A 12,597-nucleotide genomic window follows, 5' to 3' on the forward strand; every position below is an offset into this window, starting at 1 on the left:
GATGCGGTCCCCCCATCCATGTATCCTGCCCCCAACTGTGCCACTCATGTAGTTCCCTCATCCATGTATCCTGCCCCCGATGCGGTCCACCTGCTGTATTTGATGGCGACGGCTCCGTTCCTGAGCCGCCGCCATCAGCAGCGAGTGTCAGCTGGATGCTGACACTCTGCTGTAAACCCTTGGATTGCCGCGGCAGGCAGGGCTCCCTCTCTTAACCATCTCTCAACAATGGCAGTGCCCGATGGTTGCCATGGCAACCGGTTGCTTTGCAAAGGCGTCCGGTGTTGCCATCTACAGGAAATCTGATAGTACTATACTTTGCAATGCTTCCTGCTGAGCGCCGCCATCTTTCCCACCACAAAGAAGTCTGCCAGATGTCTCGAAGGTTCCCTGGTCTTCCTACCCTTGACCATGGTGGGTCTTTAGATAAGTTTTGAGACCTGTGGTCGCTTGTATTTGTCGCTGATTGTATATGAGGTACAAGTTCCACTAACTGGCGGCAATCAGAGTCGGAGCTTGGCCAAACCCCATAGCCTATTCTCATATTGTTATGACTGCATTATGTGTATAGTCATCAGTCAGGATTCATTAAAGCAGCACTATAATAATAATAATAATAATAGCTAAAAAAAATCTGAGGTAAATGTGACAATCCACATGAAGAACAGACTGAATGCTCTGATTCATCATAAGTTAACAATAAATGAGAACTGAGAAGATAACATGCAAAAACTCAAACATCAGTATCTAATATAAATACCCCATAAAGTTTAACTGTATTATTATGATTAGTAGAACAGAATGCATTCATCACTAGAAATTGTTCATGTCAATTTGTTTGAGATGTATTGATAAAAGACTCTGGTGGGCGTCGTGATGAGTTAAGGAAGCAGCTGACAGCAGCTATAGAAACCAGATGGCGTGAAGAAGACTCTTAATTACAGAGACTGTGATAAACCTACCTACTGATTGTGGCACGCTTCATTCTTCTCTACAAATATCTGAGACGGATTGCAGACACCACCCCACCCCCAATCTCTTAGGATAAAAACAGCAATTCTTTTCTGTTTCTGGGAAAGGTGGGTGACAAAAATATGACCTACACCTCTTACTGCAAAGATTTTCGGATTCCACCCACATGAATCAGTCAAAATGGCAGCTGCCATTTTATATATTGGAATACAGGAAAGGTGTGAAGAGTAAGAATGGGGATCACCTGACCCCATCTTGAAGCGCTTACCCATAATACCTTGCAGTCAACCTCAGCCAGTGATGAGGGACTATAGCTTTTGATGTCAATGGACGCATGCAAGGCACTGCCACATTTTCTAGGCTTGTATAATTTAGCAATAGTATGTATGTTAAATAGAAGGATCTTTTTTTTGTGTCAGCTAAAAACAGACAGCGACACATCCTTTTCCTTCCTTATCGTCCTTCAGGCAGTACACACAAAGGGTTAATGTCTTGCTCCTCCCCTCTAGGACAGAAGATAAATCATTAGTAAATCAGACTAATTAGGCCCCCCCCCCCCCAAAAAAAAAAGTGCACACCCACTAGGCAGACATGTTTTTTTTCTTCTGTCTAGGACAATGAAGCTCACACATACAGAGGATTTAGATTTACAGGTCCTGTCTTAAGCGGAATGAAAGCCCTATATTCAAGCCCTACAGCCAGAGTTTATACCAATGGAATGCTTTCAAAACCATTTCAAATAACAAATAGGACCAGGCAGGGATGCCCACTCTCCCTCATCCTTTTTATATTAGGCTACTTTCACATTTGCGGCAGACTGATCCGGCAAGCAGTTCCGCTGCCGGAATTGCCCGCCGGATCCGACAAAACGCACATCGCCGCACATTTTTAACGCAACGGATCCGCCCTTCCGTCGACGATAATAAAATCCGGATCCGTCATTCAGCAGATTGCAAAGATGCCGCACCATATTCGTTTTGGATTTCAGGCTCTCATTCTGGTTTCACGCTGGAGAAGACCTCTTCGTGCCAGACGGCGTAGAAAGCGTCGCTATTGGGTGCATCCAATAACCTCTGCAAGAGTAAGAAGGGGAGTTTTTGAAACTCTGTTTCCTGAATTGAGGGAGTATCCTGAAAAATTCTTTAACTACTTACGGATGACGGTAGAAAGTTTTGATGATCTTTTGCAATGTGTGTCACCTCACATTTAAACACCACTTTCCGCCGCTGTGTTTCCCCAGCAGAACGCCTATTGCTGACGATAAGGTAAAATACATACTTATTACATATAGTACCAATATTCTGTCTAAATTTTTAAAAGCTGCTCTTTGGTAGTGTGAAGCCATAATTTTTTGAACAAAAATTTGCTAACATTTTTCTGGGATCACTGTACAAAGTGCCTAATTTTGGCCACAATTGATGCTCAGCATTATTATTTTTAATTGTACATCTTGTATGTAAAAGTTTTAATCCATATAATGGTCATTAAATATGTAGAATGAACTGTGATGAATATTGGTCACCATGGAGAACAAACTTTTATAGTTGATTTTTCCTAAAAATTATATCGGCCACATAAAAAATCTGGACCAAACTAAAATATGTAAAAAAGGTGCCATACAATTTCGTCCGATTGATATACCTTGTATATTATGTTGTTTAAAAATCTTTTTAATACCCAATTTTATTTTTATTTTTTAGGTTTCTGGCAAGTGGAGAAAGTTTCAGCTCACTCCATTTTCAATTTTGCCTTGGCAAATCGACTGTCTCCATAATTGTCAAGGAGACATGCCGTGTTTTGTTCACTGCATGATGAATTTATACCACATCCAACTAGACAGCATTGGACAAAAATAGCTGAAAGATTTTTGGACGTTTGTCAGTTTCCCAACTGCATAGGTGCGGTAGACGGGAAACATATTCGGATTATCAAGCCCCAAGGAACCGGATCAGAGTTTTACAACTACAAGAAATATTTTTCGATAATCCTAATGGCCATCGCAAATGCACAATATCGTTTTGTTGCCGTCGACGTAGGGGCCTATGGACGCACCAACTATTCTATGTTTTTAAAAAATTCTAATATGGGCCGTAGTCTATATAACAGACAATTTGATTTTCCTCTTCCTCAACCACTGCCAGGTACTGATGGCCCACCCATGCCGTTTGTATTGGTTGGTGATGAGGCCTTCCAAATGTGTGAAAATCTTGTTAAACCGTATTCAAGCCACGGATTAGATTTTAAAAAACGCACATACAACTACGGCTTGACCAGGGCTTGAAGAATGGTAAAATGCACATTTAGAATTTTGATAGCAAAATGGAGGATTTTCACGAAACCAATTCATATGAAGGTTGAATCGGTCGACGAGGTTGTGAAGTCTGCTGTGGTGTTACACAACTACCTCATTAAAAAAGAACCACTCAATTTGGAACAGGGATCGGAGGACAGCAAGATCGCAACATTCAAAGTTTTGGACCTCGGTCAACTGTAGCGGTTGCATGGATGAGAGACTGTTTTGAGGATTATTTCTGCTCTGAAGCAGGAAGGGTGAACTGGCGGGACCGATTTGTATAAACATTTTGTGATTAATTTTCAAATAACAATTTCTGTTTGTTTGCCCGTTTGTTGGTGGTTACAGTGTGTTGTATTTGTTTTCGATCGCATTTTTGGTTCAATAAATATTGTTTTTAAACTTACTTGAAATATTTTTTTTATATATTTATGTGCCCACGATAGAGGAGAAACACATTCTTGCGGCGCTCCACTGGCGATTGTATATTATGTGAGGCATGTTTATAGAGACTCATTTTCAATCTACACACGCTAGAGGAGCGACACATACTCCTCTAGCGCGCCAGTAGATTTAATCAGGCCTGTTATGGAGACTGAGGTTAAATCTGCCCGCGCTAGAGGAGGGACACATACCTGTGTCGCCCCACTGGCGCCGGTAGATTTAATCAGGCCTGTTATGGAGATTGAGGTTAAATCTGCCCACGCTAGAGGAGCGACACATACTTGTGTCGCCCCACTGGCGCCGGTAGATTTAATCAGGCCTGTTATGGAGACTGAGGTTAAATCTGCCCACGCTAGAGGAGTGACACATACTTGTGTCGCCCCACTGGCGCCGGTAGATTTAATCAGGCATGTTATGGAGACTGAGGTTAAATCTGCCCACGCTAGAGGAGTGACACATACTTGTGTCGCCCCACTGGCGCCGGTAGATTTAATCAGGCCTGTTATGGAGACTGAGGTTAAATCTGCCCACGCTAGAGGAGCGACACATACTTGTGTCGCTCCACTGGCGCCGATAGATTTAAGCAGGCCTTTTATGGAGACTGAGGTTAAATCTGCCCACGCTAGAGGAGCGAATAATTGTGTCGCTCCGCCAGTGCTGGGAGATTTAAATTGTATTAAAAAATATATATATATTCTATCTTTTAAAAAAAAAATTAAACAGGCATTGTATTTAACCAGCTCAGCTGCCCTAGCTTAAACCCCCTTAATGATCAGACCACTTTTTACAATTCTGCACTACACTATTTTCACAGTTTATTGCTCGGTCATACAACTTACCACCCAAATGAATTTTACCTCCTTTTCTTCTCACTAATAGAGCTTTCATTTGGTGGTATTTCATTGCTGCTGACATTTTTACTTTTTTTGATGTTAATCAAAATTGACCAAAATTTTTGCAAAAAAATGTCATTTTTCACTTTCTGTTGTAAAATGTTATTAATTAAAACTACATTTATATATACATTTCTTTCTAAATTTATTGTTCTACATGTCTTTGATAAAAAAAATGCAATAAATGTATATTTATTGGTTTGGGTAAAAGTTATAGCGTTTACAAACTATGGTGCAAAAATTTGAATTTACGAACTTTGACTTTCTGAGCACCTGTCATGTTTCCTGAGGTTCTACAATGCCCAGACAGTAGAAACACCCCACAAATGACCCCATTTTGGAAAGTAGACACCCTAAGGTATTCGCTAATGGGCATAGTGAGTTCATGGAAGTTTTTATTTTTTGTCACAAGTTAGTGGAAAATGATTTCTATTTTATTTTTTTCTTACAAAGTCTTATATTCCACTAACTTGTGACATAATTTTTTTTTTTTACATGAACTCACCATACCCCTCATGGAATACCTTGGGGTGTTTTATTTCCAAAATTGGGTCACTTGTGGGGTATTTATACTGCCCTAGCATTTTAGGGGCCCTAAAGCGTGAGAAGTAGTTTGGAATCCAAATGCGTAAAAAATGCCCTGTGAAATCGTAAAGATACTCATTGGAATTTGGGCCCCTTTGCGCACCTAGGCTGCAAAAAAGTGTCATACATGTGGTATCGCCGTACTCAGAAGAAGTAGGGCAATGTGTTTTGGGGTATATTTTTACATATACCCATACTGTGTGAGATAAATATCTCTGTAAAAGACAACTTTTCCCATTTTTTTTATACAAAGTTGTCATTTTGCAGAGATATTTCTCTCACCCAGCATGGGTATATGTAAAAATACACCCCAAAACACATTGCCCTACTTCTCCTGAGTACGGCGATACCACATGTGTGACACTTTTTTGCAGCCTAGGTGCGCAAAGGGGCCCAAATTCCAATGAGTACCTTTTAGGAGGGCATTTTTAGGCATTTGGATTCCAGACTTCTTCTCACGCTTTAGGGCCCCTAAAATGCCAGGGCAGTATAAATACCCCACATGTGACCCCATTTTGGAAAGAAGACACACCAAGGGATTCCGTGAGGGGCATGGCGAGTTCATAGAAGTTTTTTTTTTGGCACAAGTTAGCGGAAATTGATATTTTTTTTTTCTCACAAAGTCTCCCTTTCCGCTAACTTGTGACAAAAAGTTTAATCTTTCACGGACTCACTATGCCCCTCAGTGAATACCTTGGGGTGTCTACTTTCCGAAATGGGGTCATTTGTGGCGTGTGTTTACTGTTCTGGCATTTTGAGCGGGGCTAAATTGTGAGCAACCCTGTAAAGCCTAAAGGTACTTGTTGGACTTTCGGCCCCTTTACGCACCTAGGCTGCAAAAAAGTGTCACACATGTGGTATCGCCGTACTCAGGAGAAGTAGGGAAATGTGTTTTGGGGTGTATTTTAACATATTCCCATGCTGGGTGAGAGAAATATCTCTGTAAATTGACAACTTTGTATAAAAAAATGTAAAAGTTGTCATTTACAGAGATATTTCTCACACACAGTATGGGTATATGTAAAAATACACCTCAAAACACATTGCCCTACTTCTCCTGAGTACGGAGATACCACATGTGTGACACTTTTTTGCAGCCTAGGTGCGCAAAGGGGCCCAAATTCTAATGAGTACTTTTAGGATTTCACAGGGCATTTTTTACGCATTTGGATTCCAAACTACTTCTCACGCTTTAGGGTCCCTAAAATACCAGGGCAGCATAAATACCCCACAAGTGATCCCATTTTGAAAAGAAGACACCCCAAGGTATTCTGTGAGGGGCATGGCGAGTTCCTAGAATATTTTTTTTTTGGCACAAGTTAGCGGAAAATGATTATAATTTTTTTCTCAAAGTCTCATATTCCACTAACTTGTGACAAAAAATAAAATTTTACATGAACTCGCCATGCCACTCACGAAATACCTTGGAGTGTCTTCTTTCCAAAATGGGGTCACTTGTGGGGTATTTATACTGCCCTGGCATTTTAGGGGACCTAAAGCATGAGAAGAAGTCTGGAATATAAATATCAAAAAAAGATCGCATTTGGATTCTGTGAGGGGTATGGTGAGTTCATGTGAGTTTCTATTTTTTGTCACAAGTTAGTGGAATATGAGACTTTGTAAGAAAAAACAAAAAAACAAAAAAAATCAATTTCCGCTAACTTGTGCCAAAAAAAAAAATATATTCTAGGAACTCGCCATACCCCTCAAAAGTGATCTTTATAGCGCCGCAGCGATTTTACGATGTTTTTGCAGTGATTAGAAAAAAAAATGGTGTGGGATGGGGGATACGTGAATGATGGGGGATAGGTGTAGGATGGGGGATAGGGCTGGGGTGGGGGAATGGTTGTGGGGCGGTGTGCCAGTTGCCACAAAACGCTGTCCATTTGTCTTCTGGTCTCATACTGCTGGTCAGGTGATAATCGTTCCAGCGCAGGTAACAACGATACAATATAGTGATGCATCGGACTCATTTGTGTCGTCAACACCGCCCCCTCCTGAAGACGACGCAAATGATCCTCCACAGATGCAACCCTATTTTTGATCCCCACCAAGGACTCATACATGAGCCTTGTGAGGTCTTCGTAGTCTGCCTGGCGGCTCCTACCTGACCTCTGGCAACGCATGAGGGCCTCAAAAAGTGGAGCCATCGTGGACATTGTTGCGTCGCCAGAGGGCACAGGTAGAGGAACAGGTTGGGAAACCGGGTGTTCCTGACCAGCAGTAGGAGCAGGACGAGAGGGTCCCGCGGTGGCTTGCTCTTCAGGGACTGCCTCCTGTGGAACTTCGGGCTCCAGAGTGCTGCTTGATGTTCTGTGAAGCAAAGAAAAAAAAAATTAGCAAATTTTTGGGGATGGGAGAAACTCTGGAATAGAGGTGAGCAAAGAGACTTTAGAAGCTACATAGGAGGTTACATTCCAAAAAAAAACATAAACATACTGTACATAGATAGAGGCCATGCACTAAATTAATTTTCAAGGAAGTGTCTATGTACAGTATAGCCCTTTTTTTTTTAAAGCAACTTCTAATGAAAAATCGGAAGCCCGCATAGCTCATCTCTACTCCACTAAATACAATGTTGATGTCCAAGACAAAGTGCCAAATGACAGTCTACCTGGGCCATACACCTAGTTGGAAAAGACATAATCTATAGAAAACATATATCTTACCTTCGCATCTCTAGGGTTCTTCGTAGGAACCCCAAGGTGGCAAAATAGTGGTATTCACGCCTCGAGGTTCCTCCAGACCCACTCGGGCGCCAAATTTCCTCATTAAAGGCCTTCTTGTAGCAGTCCCTGATTGAGCGCCACCGAACCATGATCGTATCCCCTATAAAGAAATAAATAAAAAAAAGGATGTATATTATAAAAATCTGTGGTTTAATCGAAGTTGGTTTACAATTTAATTGAAACAGCCACAAGAAGAATAAAAAATCTTTTTTATTCAAAAAAATTTCAGTGGCGGTGATAAAAATAATAGACTGTAAACCACTTTTGATGAAATTTTTTTTTACGTGTCTGCTATCTACAAATTAAATACTTTATACTTACGGCATTGCCCCTGTTGCCTTATTCTGAGGTCATCCAAGTTGGACAGAATGGCCGCACATATCTCGTTCCAGAGGAGCCGTGTTCGCTGATGGTCTGCATGGCGGCGGTCGGTGTGGTCCCACAACGGTGTACGCTCCTCCACCATATGGATGAGGAGGTCATTGTCAATATAAAATCGTTCAACGTCCTCCTCATGCCTTCTGGTGGAGATTTGGGAACCCTAAAAGAAAAAAAAAATATAGAAAATGATTAAACTTTAATATTTGATAAATTTGATTTTAATAAAAACCATAACTTTACAATACTCACACGACCACGACCGCCGCGTGCTCCACGACCTCCTCTGGAAGATCGTAGATGACCTCTCTGGCTGGCAACAGGACGAGATGGCTAAAAAAAAATATATATTTATATACATATACAGGTCCTTCTCAAAAAATTTGCATATTGTGATAAAGTTCATTATTTTCTGTAATGTACTGATAAACATTAGACTTTCATATATTTTAGATTCATTACACACCAACTGAAGTAGTTCAAGCCTTTTATTGTTTTAATATTGATGATTTTGGCATACAGCTCATGAAAACCCAAAATTCCTATCTCAAAAAATTAGCATATCATGAAAAGGTTCTCTAAACAAGCTATTAACCTAATCATCTGAATCAACTAATTAACTCTAAACACCTGCAAAAGATTCCTGAGGCTTTTAAAAACTCCTAGCCTGGTTCATTACTCAAAACCGCAATCATGGGTAAGACTGCCGACCTGACTGCTGTCCAGAAGGCCATCATTGACACCCTCAAGCAAGAGGGTAAGACACAGAAAGAAATTTCTGAATGAATAGGCTGTTCCCAGAGTGCTGTATCAAGGCACCTCAGTGGGAAGTCTGTGGGAAGGAAAAAGTGTGGCAGAAAACGCTGCACAACGAGAAGAGGTGACCGGACCCTGAGGAAGATTGTGGAGAAGGACCGATTCCAGACATTGGGGGACCTGCGGAAGCAGTGGACTGAGTCTGGAGTAGAAACATCCAGAGCCGCCGTGTACAGGCGTGTGCAGGAAATGGGCTACAGGTGCCGCATTCCCCAGGTCAAGCCACTTTTGAACCAGAAACAGCGGCAGAAGCGCCTGACCTGGGCTACAGAGAAGCAGCACTGGACTGTTGCTCAGTGGTCCAAAGTACTTTTTTCGGATGAAAGCAAATTTTGCATGTCATTCGGAAATCAAGGTGCCAGAGTCTGGAGGAAGACTGGGGAGAGGGAAATGCCAAAATGCCTGAAGTCCAGTGTCAAGTACCCACAGTCAGTGATGGTCTGGGGTGCCATGTCAGCTGCTGGTGTTGGTCCACTGTGTTTTATCAAGGGCAGGGTCAATGCAGCTAGCTATCAGGAGATTTTGGAGCACTTCATGCTTCCATCTGCTGAAAAGCTTTATGGAGATGAAGATTTCATTTTTCAGCACGACCTGGCACCTGCTCACAGTGCCAAAACCACTGGTAAATGGTTTACTGACCATGGTATTACTGTGCTCAATTGGCCTGCCAACTCTCCTGACCTGAACCCCATAGAGAATCTGTGGGATTTTGGGAAGAGAAAGTTGAGAGACGCAAGACCCAACACTCTGGATGAGCTTAAGGCCGCTATCGAAGCATCCTGGGCCTCCATAACACCTCAGCAGTGCCACAGGCTCATTGCCTCCATGCCACGCCGCATTGAAGCAGTCATTTCTGCAAAAGGATTCCCGACCAAGTATTGAGTGCATAACTGAACATAATTATTTGAAGGTTGACTTTTTTTGTATTAAAAACACTTTTCTTTTATTGGTCGGATGAAATATGCTAATTTTGTGAGATAGGAAATTTGGGTTTTCATGAGCTATATGCCAAAATCATCAATATTAAAACAATAAAAGGCTTGAACTACTTCAGTTGGTGTGTAATGAATCTAAAATATATGAAAGTCTAATGTTTATCAGTACATTACAGAAAATAATGAACTTTATCACAATATGCTAATTGTTTTAGAAGGACCTATATATATATATATATATATATATAACTTTAAAAATAAAAAAAACAATGCCTAAAACTTTGAAAAGTATAACAAAAATATTAACCAACCGTTTCTTCTCCACCCCCGACTTCCTCCTCCCCTGTTCCTCTGGGTTGACCGGGACAACTCTCCTCCATAGATGCTGACTGAATAAAATAAAAATAAAAATAATTATTTTAGAATAATAACACAATATACAGTTTGCAATGCTAAGGAACTTTACATACCACATCCTGGTGATGCCGTGATCGAGGAGGAGAGCTCCCGGCCTCACTTGATGACGAAGATATGCCTATAAAAAATAAACTAATTGAATATTTGAACTTTAAATAAAACAACAGACCGACAAAAATAATACTTACTTGTCATTTTAATTTTAATAAAAAGCTGCCTAGCTGGATTGCTTTATGGCTGGCTGCAAATTTTTATGTTGGTCTAAAAAAAAAAAAAATTTTTACAGGTGGTCATATTGTTGAACGAAAAAATACTACTCCTAACATGCACTATGTAGTTATATTACCTGCAACCTCTATGCTACAGTACATAGGGGTTGCAGTTAATATAAGTACATAGTGGATGCTAGGAGTAGCAGTAGACAGGACTACTACTCCTAACATGCACTGTGTACTTATATTACCTGCTACAGTACATAGGGGTTTGCAGTTAATATAAGTACATAGTGGATGCTAGGAGTAGCAGTAGACAGGACTACTACTCCTAACATGCACTGTGTACTTATATTACCTCCAACCCCTATGCTACAGTACATAGGGGTTTGCAGTTAATATTTAAGTACATAGTGGATGCTAGGAGTAGCAGTAGACAGGACTACTACTCATAACATGCACTGTGTACTTATATTACCTGCAACCCCTATGCTACTGTACATAGGGGTTTGCAGTTAATATAAGTACATAGTGGATGCTAGGAGTAGCAGTCGGCAGGACTACTACTCCTAACATGCACTGTGTAGTTGTCCCACTACGTAAATGTGGGCACTACACAAGGGTCAATTGGGCCACGTTGTTCCCCACCTTTTGTGGAACAGGGTCATTGTATTTTATATGTTGATTTTATGTGTAGTTTTACTGTTTTCTCCTGTATCAGGCCTGTTAGGGGTAGTTCCTCCTCCTAGACAGTAGAGGGAGCCAGGGAACCCCTTAGTATATATAGTCAGGTCCTGTTCAGGGAGGAGTGTGTAGTCAGAAGTCAGTGTGGACTAAAGCCGGAGGAGAGCTGAGGAGCAGCTTCTGACATACAGCTAGATAGCCCAGGCTCCTAGCTTGCCACCAGGAGAAGAGTTTGCCTCCTGAGAAACCAAGTTCCCTTAAAAGATCATTGCAGAGCCAAGTTTATTTCCAGCCAAACAGAGAGCTGAAGGGCAGAAGGATATTTTACAGCAAGGAGACATATACCAGAGGAAGGTGTCCCTACCCAAGGACAAAGCCAGCAATTGGGCATACGGGCCTTGGAGAAAGCCAGACAGGAACTGAGGAAAATACAGCCTGATCTGTAAGTGTTATTCCCTCTGAGTATCTTGCAAGGACTTTGCCTGCCGTGTATATAAAGCCTGCCTGTTACAATCTTTTACCTGTGGAACTGACTAAAGACTGTAAATAGTTAAACTGTTCAGTAAAAGGAAGTTCTGGTTCACTGCAACTTGTGTTCCTCAATTATTCCTACAATAAATTGGTGTGCCACCGTTACTGGCACTGGCGTCACAAACTTAAAGGGATCTTGCCACTGGCACACTAAACCTGCAACACCCAGGGCACTTCACCTACCACCCAGCCTGGTCCCTATATACAGAGAGTGCCCCAGAGGATCCATATGCCAGCCTCTCCATCACTGCTGTACGCCTGCCCAGGGTATATAAAAAAACAGTGAGTACCAAAAACACCCTCGGTTAGTAACTGCCCCTGTGACCTCACCATCGCTCACCCTGCAGGGCTGAGTACTGCAGTTATATTACCTGCAACCCCTATGCTACAGTACATAGGGGTTGCAGTTAATATAAGTACATAGTGGTTGCTAGGAGTAGCAGTAGACAGGACTACTACTCCTAACATGCACTATGTAGTTTCATTACCTGCAACCCCTATGATACATTACAAAGGGGTTGCAGTTAATATAAGTACATAGTGGTTGCTAGGAGTAGCAGTAGACAGGACTACTACTCCTAACATGCACTATGTACTGACAGCTACTATGTACTTATAGCTCCTATGTATAAGAACATAGGAGCTGTTTATATGTCTTTTTTCTGTCAAAAAACAAAAAACATATACTCACCTTCTCTAGCTTGCTCC

This window comes from Bufo gargarizans, chromosome 6 (assembly GCF_014858855.1).
Source record: "Bufo gargarizans isolate SCDJY-AF-19 chromosome 6, ASM1485885v1, whole genome shotgun sequence".
In the NCBI taxonomy this organism is placed as follows: domain Eukaryota; kingdom Metazoa; phylum Chordata; class Amphibia; order Anura; family Bufonidae; genus Bufo; species Bufo gargarizans.